The sequence below is a fragment of the Lagopus leucura genome, unplaced genomic scaffold (assembly GCF_019238085.1).
Source record: "Lagopus leucura isolate 7727_CA_CO unplaced genomic scaffold, USGS_WTPT01 Super-Scaffold_810, whole genome shotgun sequence".
NCBI classification, from domain to species: domain Eukaryota; kingdom Metazoa; phylum Chordata; class Aves; order Galliformes; family Phasianidae; genus Lagopus; species Lagopus leucura.
The window spans coordinates 5,502,608-5,512,889 of record NW_024962261.1 but is presented as its reverse complement, the minus strand read 5'-3'; the positions used below and the strand labels follow the sequence as shown (position 1 = coordinate 5,512,889).

Below are 10,282 nucleotides of genomic sequence, written 5' to 3'. Positions count from 1 at the left end.
TCCCTTTATTACAAAATTCTTATCTGAAAAAGGGACCTTTGAGGATATTAAAACTTGACTTTTTTTCTGTTAGCTTCATGAAAGATAGAGCTCTTGTTAAACTTGCATTGCTTTGTTATCACCACAGTTCTGACGCCTTACACAGCAGTTTTTCCTTTAAAATAAATCCTCAGGACAGAAGATAAAACAAATGCCATGCTCTGGTGACTGGCATATACCAACTAGAGGCATATTCACATGAGAAAACTGCTTGACAAATATTTCATCTATCTGAGATATTTTCCAGCTGAGTTGCCTTGCTATTCTGTTCCCACCACATTCTCTGCATTGCACAGTGGAAAAGCGAAGACATTTAACTTCTGCTGTGGACTGGGAACTTCAGATGCTAAAAAACAGGTCAGTTTGCTTTGCTTTCTTTTTCTTTTTTTTCCATGAGGTCTTTTTTTTTTATTTTTTTTTTTAGTTGGCACTGAATAATGGAAACAAACTTAATATCAGCTATTTTCTCTGAATATATCTGTATAAAAGGAGAAAATATGGGAGGGGTTAGCTATATGGCTTAAGAGGCCTGCATATAATAGCTAAAAATTCTCATGAACTAGGGCTATTAATCTATTTGTTATTAAAACGTTATGAAAGGCACACAACAGTAACTTTCTTATCATTAATGCAAGAATTTAACACGCCTAGATACATACAAGTACAGCAGATAAAAAATAAAATGAGCATTCAGAAAAATTTTGGATTCCAAATTAAGAAGAAATTAACATTATGTTTATCGAGGTCGATTTATTGGAAATCATTGTTAAAACTAATCAAACAGGTAATTTTTTTAACATATACTTATAATGAAAGTTCCTGTCTATTGTCAGCAATAAGTTGGTCTATGTTCTATGGACTCCTTCATCCCTTAGAAAAACAAAAGTAACTGCATAAAAATACTAACTTATTTTAAGACTTATTTCAATCTGAATAAGGAGGAATAGAATGAGGAGGAATTTAGAACACAGTCAGTGGCTCAATCTGTAGGAAAACAAAACAAAACAAACCCCCTCTCCCCAAAAAAAAGACCCAAACCAGAAAAGTTTATTTCATTGTGCCTCATGGAATTGGAAAAAAACAGTAATATTGCCTCAGATAAAGATGAGGAAACAGATGGAAAGTTCTACAACTTGCTCCTGGCCTTTACACAGAGAAGAAGACCAAGAGTCCTCATTAACTGGACTCAAGTGAAGAACACGTATCATCTTTCAGAAAATGGCTGACTAACATGCTGGTTTTCACATGAAGAAAACCGCATAACCGTACAGCATAAGCTTGATAAATGTGAAGAGGATTTTGCTTGAAAAAATCCCCTACTTGCTTGTGGGGCAGGAAAAAAGACTAAATTTGTTGTGTTCAATTTTTACAACAATTTCTTCTCCCCACTCCTCTTCTGAATAAGATGGGAAATGAGGCAAAAATCACCATATAAGGAAAAAAACTCAGTAGTCAGAGGGCAGCTTTCTGCCTTTAGCACAGTGCCCCTGTCTCCCAGGCCAAGCGGGGCTGGCGTCTGCCCAACATGCAGAAACAGTATTCCTGGCTTGGTGATGATCTTGCCTTACACCTCACTAGCAAGCCACGCAACCCTAGGAGCAGGATCCTGTTGCAAATCATTACTAATCTCCTGCTACAGTGAGCGCTGGATGGGTGCAGCACTGCCACGACTCCAATCTCCATAAGAACAAAAAAGGTTACTCAAGACAAAGGTGCCATGTACAACATTGGTGTTTCTGGGCAGGCAGCAGAAATGGTGCCTCAGATTTAGTGGGCTGCTCTTGTCTGGATGAGAATATTTCTACATATTTTGAATTTATGAAAACTAATGGAGTTGTGAGAACACCACATAACTTATATTTTCTTGCACTCCTGTTTCAGGAAAAAATAAAAATCATGAGAAAAAGCTGAAGGTTTTGATTACGTTTCGACATATATCATCTCCGTGTGCATCTAATGCATGATTTGTCAGTGACAGGAGTTTTGGTTTATTCTCCTTAATCCCTACTGTCTTCTTAAACCAACACCTGAGGTGCAGTAGAACCTATCACCCATTGGTGAGGTCCTGCCAGAAATGTCTTCCTAAACATCAGATCTATCTGAAATATTTTCTTATAACTTGAGCTGGATCAGAACTTTGCATTATCACTGCTTTTGAAAATCTGACTGCTTTCTTTTTTACCAAATTTAAGAAAACTTTTCCCACTGTTACATTTTTTCCTGTGTATGTCCATTCATTCTCCTTGTAGAGGAAAAAAAAAAAAAAAAAAAAAAAAAAAAAAAAGACGTAATGGGAAAAAAAAAAAAAAAAGAGGAAAAAAAAATCAACTCTCTTCATTAACAGAGACAGAAATTGTGAAGAAAAAAGCAGACTGAGGCAAGGACCATGATATTTCATCAGGACTCAGTCCAGGCAAAATTCTGAACCTCAGGTTGTTAATCTTTTTGCTAAAACCTGTCAGTATCTTCCTAATTAAACAGAGCCTATCTTCAGTAAAAGTTTTTGTGTCAGTATTATACAGACTTACAATTCTGACATTCAGAGTACTTCCTGGCTGGTGTTAATGAGGTACCTTAGTTTGTTTTAATGAGGTACAATGCACAGCTTCATTTATACATAAGAAGAGAAACAGGAAGATTTTGAGCAGGTTTTTCTCTGTAATCCAAGCAAAATGTACAGACTCTGCTACTCGCCATTAATAGCATGACAAAAGGAACTGGTAGCATTTTTTTCCACAGAATAACCTAATCTCATGTGGCTACACTTAGAAAGTGGAAAATCATTGTTATCTCGTATAGATCTCTACAATGCACTGTATGTATCTAGTGAATGAGCATCAAACTGACCCTATGGGTATATACTGAACATCCTGCCAGCCCATTGATTTTGGTGCTATGCTGAAAACAAAAGGCTGACTTTGAGGAAAGGCCATGAACTCGCATTTAGGGGTGTAATCTTGCACAAGTCAGAACAGAGAAGAGACAAAACTGTCCTGCAGACAATAGGCTTCAGTATGGAGAATGCTAATTATAATGCTGGAGAGCTGCGGGGTCACGCTCTTTCCACTGTTCTGTAATTAAGCTCCAGGAAGCACGGCAAACAAGAGGTTAATGTAATTGCTGCTGTGTTTCTTATGCTTGGGAGTCTCGTGCATGTGCAAGGTGCAATTCCATCAGAATTATATTGTTGGTTATCATTAATGGCTGCCTGTTATGAAGTGCAATATTCCTACCTTTTAAAATTCAACAGGATCCTAGACAGGCCATTCTTCTGTTAGGATCTTGGCCAATAAATTACTCAATAGGGTGCACACAGTGGCTGGAGCAATATAATAGCATCACCCTTGGAAACTGTGTGGAGCAGTAATGGTAACCACAGGAGCAAAGGGGCACTTCTTCACAAGGATGTCTTTCAGAGGCGCAGACGGTCAACCAGAGGGCAAAACACAATGTTTCAGGCTAGATATAGATTTCAAATGGGGCAGATATTTGGCAGGCGGGAATCATATACATAAAGCTGACTTTGAAAAAATGTCATACAAAAAGAAAGATCCACTGTTACCACAGGAATCTGAATGCATTATATAGTGCTTTATTGGCTGGGTCTAGTTGGAGGAGGAAAAACAAGTTGAACAGACCCAAACTACAGCCTTTGGGAACAGAAGGACATCGCTTCTGTGCTGGCTTCATCTCTTTTACAATTCAGTTTCTGCTGACTGCAGTTCTGGCAGCATTTCCTGGGTGGTGAAGAACTTTTTCCTCAATTGCTGGTTAATATCAGATCTCGCCCCTGTTGAGACATCTTAGGTAACTCCGTGTATCAGATGCTGTGACGATCTGTCATACTGCTTTTATGGATAATCCTATGTGCTCCATCTACCTGCCAGGTCATGAGAGAAAATCATTTACTGTTTGTCAAGGAGCAGTTCTGTGAAGAGAAATGAAGCACAGGGTTGTGCCTGGGGAGCCTGGTTTCTTAGTGAGCCTCAGTGTACCTCGTCCTCCATTTTCCATAGAAACCATCCTAGGCTGTTGCAGGGAAATGCCCCTTTTTGCCTAGAAGCATTCTTTGCCGTGAAATGTTCTCATGCTGTAGACAAGCATGTAACACGTAAGAACATGTTCATCATTGTCCTAATAGGACAAAAAAAAAAAAAAAAAATCACCTTAGGCTAACACTCATGGTCAGCTTCTGAATTCTCTTCAGAGTAGCTACAAAAAGGAGCACAGGAAGACATATCTGGACACTTTTTGCTTTTCAAGCACAAATGACATAAAATGCAGCTGGTTTGATAAGTCAGGCAAGATGGTTTCAAAGTCAGCTTACAACATGGCTTGAATTAGCATTTCTGAATCTGCAGCAGAATGCCTTAAAAACTGTCTGCACCATGTTTGCTATATGCTGCATTACTTACAGATTACCAGTTGTGCATTTCCAGAGATGTCTGAGAATGTTTCAGGTAGTAGTTGGGTGCACATCTGCATAGCAGCAGAGGCAGTTGTGAATAACAGTGGATAGCTGGTGCAGAGCATAGCCTGTTTGTGTACTCCCTAGACTCCCTTACAGATGTATGCCTACGTAATATTTGCATCCTTGATATATATTTAGTCAAGGGCACCCATATGCAGTTAAAAGTAAAATTGCTGCTATCAAATGAGAAGCGTAGTGATTCCTTAAAAATTGAGATTATCTCTGAAAAGCCTTTTCAAAAACTCTTACTCTGTTATTAACACCCTAAGAAAAGATCTCAAGAAAAATGGGATAATTTTCTGAAAGAAAAGGACAATATAAAGAGATGTTGTTTATGAAAGTTTTAGACTAAACCATGTCCTCTATTATTAAGCAACAGCTCATGTTGCATGCTAGAAACTCTACATGCTTTTATGGCACTTGTACATATTAATTGTCCAATTTTATCAAAGTTGGTAATAATTTGCTTATTACCAGCATTGGGGTCTGAATAATATTTTCATTTCCATTAAGTTTCTTTCCCAGGACTTTTTTTTTTGACTGTTATATCCTCTCATCATTAATGTTACTTCTCATTGCAGACTGAACTGAACATTCACATGAAAGATCACTGTTATTTTGGCTTGTTACTATTTTTTTCATCTAGATTGTTAACCCATCATTTTTATGGCTTTTTACAGTAGTTGCTACACTTATAGCTTACCTGCTAGTCGAATTCATTATACAGACTAACATTTTTGAGGAAAAATTTAGAAGAACATCTCTTTATGAACACACACACACTTTAATGTGATTCTGTCTCCCATTTCTTCTCCTTTAGTTCTTCTTGATATCCTAAGAGTATTTCCTTACTTTCTGATCTGTATTTTTTTCTGGGTTTTATTTTCCAGCAGTAAAAGGGCTTTGAGAAGCCTTATTGAAGCTAATGCCAGATTTAGGTAACATGGAGGAAGGGACTATAATGTTGTAACTGAACTAAGAACTAAGAACTTTAAGTTCTTTACAGAAAGAATGGTGAGGTGCTGGAACAGGCTGCCCAGAGAGGTTGTGGATGTCCCATCTCTAGAAGTATTCAAGGCCAGATTGGATGGGGCCCTGGGCAACCTGGTCTGGTATTAAATGGGGAGGATGGTGGCCCTGCATGTGACAGGGGGGTTGGAGATTCATGATCCTTGAGGTCCCTTCCAACCCTGGCCATTCTGTGATTCTGTGTGAACTGAAGTCTGAAATTCATGAGATGGGAAAATTAGGTTCTGTTCCTGATCAACTTCCTCTCTGGAGCTTGTTTTCGTTAAGAGAAAACCTCACAAACCTTAGGGAATGAATGTTGGTATTTTCTTTAGGAGGTAAAGACTGTTTTTCTATATATAGAGAGAAACTGAGGTACAGAGAATTTATTGGTTTTTCCAGATGAATGTTCAAACGTTCCTAGAGTAATGGTATTCACATTTTTTTTTCATTATTTTTTATTTTTTTCCTAAAGCCTCTTGTTCCCAAAGACTTCCTTCATAGTCCTGGAACAATCCCACCAGATCCAGATACTGCCTAGAGGATGCCGTATGAAAACTTTAGTTGTTGTCTTTTTGTTGGTGGCATCCGGAAGCATTAGAATTATTAGAATCAGAACTAGCCAAGGGGACATTAATGCTCTATCCCATGGGAGAGAAAAAGGGAAAGGTTTTATGTCACTTGGAAGATGGGAAGGAGAACCAGAGAGAAATGAGAAGTTTTCTCATGAAGACAAGAAATTTCTGGTAGAGCTAAGAATTTGACTTAGGTACCCACTTATAAAAATTGTTTTTGGGGGGAAGATCCTCTTGCTCCATTTTGTATTTAAAAAATAAAAAATAATTAAAACAAAAACAAAAACAAAAAACAAAAAAACAAACTCAAAACCCAAAGTCTAAATCTCCTCATTTGTCGTACTTGATTTTCTGTGTAAAGTCCATTTCATGTATTTTACAGGTAAGATTGTAAAACTGGATTAAGAGATACAACAAACTATATTAAGATCCTTGACTCATGAGATTTGAAAAATCCCAAAACTGGCTTCTAAGATGTCTGCAAAATGGTATGGCTGAGGCTGCAGCTCCCACTGACTTGTGCTGGCCCTTGGACCAAATGTGCTTACAATGCACACAATTTGAGCTACCCTATCCCCTGCACTAAATATGAGGACTTAAATCCTGCTATAAATAAGCTGGGATGGGGCTGAACAAAGCAAAACCTCATTCATAACTCGGATTATAAATACTTTTGTGTAGTGGCTGATTGCTGCATACACTGTACCTGGCACAGTGGAAATCAGGCCAAAGCGTCTTGTGAGCAGTAATGATTGTGGTGGTGTAGTGCTACAGAGATAAAAGGAAGCCCTGGCCGTGTGCAGTTTGCACGCTCCAGCATGTGTATCACTGAGGTGAGATCAGATGGCTGAACTTCTGGTCCTAAAAATTTTGGTCATCCAGTTATGAGAGTGGTGTATTTCCATAACTTTATTCTGCCCTGGGAATTAATGGGAATTTGCTTGTGATGCCAAACAGAGTGGAAGTGAACCCTGAGTCTTTATGCTGAAATATCATAATTACCTGTGCAAACTGTGTAATTGTACTCATGACTGGACAGATGCTTAATTTTGAAGATTGGTTTAAAAAGTGCTGAAAACCCAAATGCCTAATTAGCATGTGCAGCTGACTCCAACCACAAAATTGGTGCAGATACAAAAGGCTATGTGTATGTCTCCCAACCTATTAATGTTTGATTTGGAACAAAATTTTTATTTAGCTTTGAAAAAAAAAAACCAAACCAACTTCCAAGTAATTAGACAGACCAGTGAAGATTCTAAAAATACAGCAAATACTGTATATGTGCCATAAAAATGATGGGGTTACAGTCCATCTGAAAAAAAATAGCAACAAGCCAAATTAACAGTGATTTGATTTACACATGAATATTCAATTCTGCTTCTGAGAAAAGATAAGGGACAAGCATAATGGAAAGAAAAAGTGTTTTTCAAAAACCTGCTGCTGATAATTAGTAAATTAATAAATAATAAAACAATTAGTAAATGAAAAGTGGAGGTGATCTGGCAGGTTCTGGACAGTAGATGCTGTTGAGTAATAGACATAAGTTCCCACTGGAAGATGATGAGGATTCTACCCAACCCATCCCAGGACATGCTGCAATTATGTTGTCCACTTGTCAGGACCTCACTCAGAAAAATAGTCATAAATATTAGCAAACCCTAACTTGCATGTGTGCGTTCACTTTGGCATGTTCCATTCAATCTGCCATTTATCTTAGCAAAATGCCGTTCCCATCCAAATACTACTAAGGTAAATATTTAGAATTAAAAAAAATAATAAAAAATAAAAAATAAAAATTTGGAGCAAGCCTTCCAGTAATCACCTCCAAATATACTCTTTCCAAGTGGGACTGCTTGTTGAAGGGAGCACCATACTCCCACCCGTTGTAGATCTGCAGGTAACATTTCCTGCAGTGGCGGAGGACTTTGCTGGAGCAGCATCCTTACACAGTCTGGGACCTAGCTCCGTCCTCAATGGTGGATGAGGAATGTTCCTATATGAGTTGGTTATGTAAAGAAAAAGAAAAAGAAAAACACAACAGAGAAAAGAGAAATATTTTCTTCTGAATTATTCTCCTCCCAGCCCTTGGCGAGAACTCAGTTTCTTGCACACCACACTTTTGAGCCTCTCTCCTACAGTCATAATATTCATGTTCAGTAGTCCCTGAGTGACAGCTTCAAAAATGCAAATTCCTGGATTGAGTGTTGCCTTCAAGAATGCAATAACCTCTGCAATGTTGCCTTGTTTTTCAGCCACAAGTGGGATGCTCCATCCAGGAGTTAGAGTTTAGTTCACTGCAGCTGATGCTCAGTTCTCCATGTTTGTGTAGGGCATGTTGTGGTTCTGGTGCAAGTGAATCAGTCCCTTCTGCAGACACTGCTAAGCCCTACAGCTTGTGTTACTAATCAGGCAGGAATGACAGACACCACCAGGTCTCTGGCTTGGTGCTCACTGAGCAGAAAAGTCAGAAAAATTTGACTGAGAGGAAAACCAAAAATAATGTTGTAAATAGGATTTCTGTGGATAAAGAAACTTCACAAAGCTGATAGTGGGGCAGTAAAGCAATCAACATGAGAACTTTGATTCACCGTGCTACTTGTGCATACCCTTTTGCCTTTTCTTCTCTCACTGCCTCAGTCAAATCATGCAGCTAGCTTATAAAATGTGAAATTGAAAGCCCAAACCTGTTAAAAATGCTTCCCATTGCCAAACAAAGCAAAAATCTTTCCACTTTGGAATGAGCAACTTCTGTGATCAACCAAATGTGTTCTCTGATGAAAATAAATGCAGAATTCAGATCAATGAAGCGTGTATGTGAAAAGGAAAGAAAGAGAGAGTGGGCGACTGGAAGTGAGAAGTAGAAGGAGCTGGGTATCCTTCAGTTTCCATATCTGCACATTATAGCTAATAAAAAAGTATAATAGCTTGTAGTATTTCCAGCAGAAATGGGAAGCTGTGACTGTACAGTCTGCAGTGAGCTTGAATCATATGAACCAAATGGAATATCCTGTAGATTGTCTATAGATCTGTTCTGCGCACGCTTTCAAATAACCTTTAACAAAGGCAATGAATCGCTGCTGCCATTGTAAAAATCTCAGTGTGCTTTACTAACATGGTACTAATGAAACATACCTTAAAGAACAGAAGTTCAGATTACAGGAACTTCAGTAAATATGACCACTCACCTGTATCATTTTACCAAGATATTTTTTCATCGATTTTTAAAGAGAAGCAGGTGTGGGGTAGTAGTGACTAATTCACGCTGCAAAACGAGAAAGCTGTGTGGTTTGCTGTTCCTGTGATGTCTTTTCCCCACTCTCTGAGTTTTGCCATATTTTGGCAGGGATTCAGCGCCTATATCGGGCAGCTAATACAGATCCTAGATTAGATAGGTGATTAAGTAAGGTGAGAAGACAAAAAAGCAGTGACACTAGCTCCCCACAGAGCTCCATTACTGAACTGTTCCCAGGAACTCCATTAGCTTGGGAAGAAAAAAGCAAAAACCTAACGATCCAGATGGGCTGCTAAATGCTAGGTACATGGAGCAACCATTGAGCACTACCTGCAGGGATGTTCAGCCAGTCCACGTGACTTATTGGAGCATTATATTCTGCCTGGGAAGTGCTTTTTCCCTGCTAATTCAGATGTGTTTGGGGAGAATTTCATCCTGGGTGCAGTTCACTCAGTCATTAGCCTTGTTTCAGGTCAGGGCATGCTTGCTCCAGCTTTATCCCACTAAGATGAACCTCAGCATCTTACTAGGAAATTATCAGTGCCTTAAGGTTGATTGAGTTTACCATATTCTTCTCATGAACTTGCTAACTCAGTCCGAACATGTATAAGAATTACACAGTACCCAACTCCATTAACAGCAGTGTCATAAGAAAAATTTTTTTTTCCACATTTTTCTTGTGCTGGGAGGCAGAGAAGATTGACATCCCATTAACATTATTAAGAAAGGGCCTGTAATCCAAACAGAGTGCTTCATTTATCCACTTTTTGTTTAAAATTGAGCAGCCATTTTCTGTCACTTGGCTCCCAGGAGCCCATCTAAGTAGATTTCCTATCCTTATCATACCAGTGTTTGTGATTTGAACTTCCCAGAGTGCATACTGATGACCTTGCTTTGTAGTGGGTAGTAAATTTCCCACTGCCAGTACCAGCTATTTGGAAATTTCTTTATTGTACA

The 10,282-nt window shown here is 38.6% G+C and overlaps 1 long non-coding RNA gene across 1 annotated transcript in view; it reads left to right on the top strand.

Annotated features, from left to right (window-relative positions):
* Positions 1–301: 301 nt before the first annotated feature.
* LOC122177172 overlaps positions 302–10,282 on the top strand; it is an 80,474-nt gene continuing 70,493 nt past the window's right edge. Inside the window, exon 1 of the long non-coding RNA XR_006177967.1 lies at positions 302–396. This is a non-coding gene — a long non-coding RNA (uncharacterized LOC122177172). The remainder of the gene's footprint in view (positions 397–10,282) is intronic.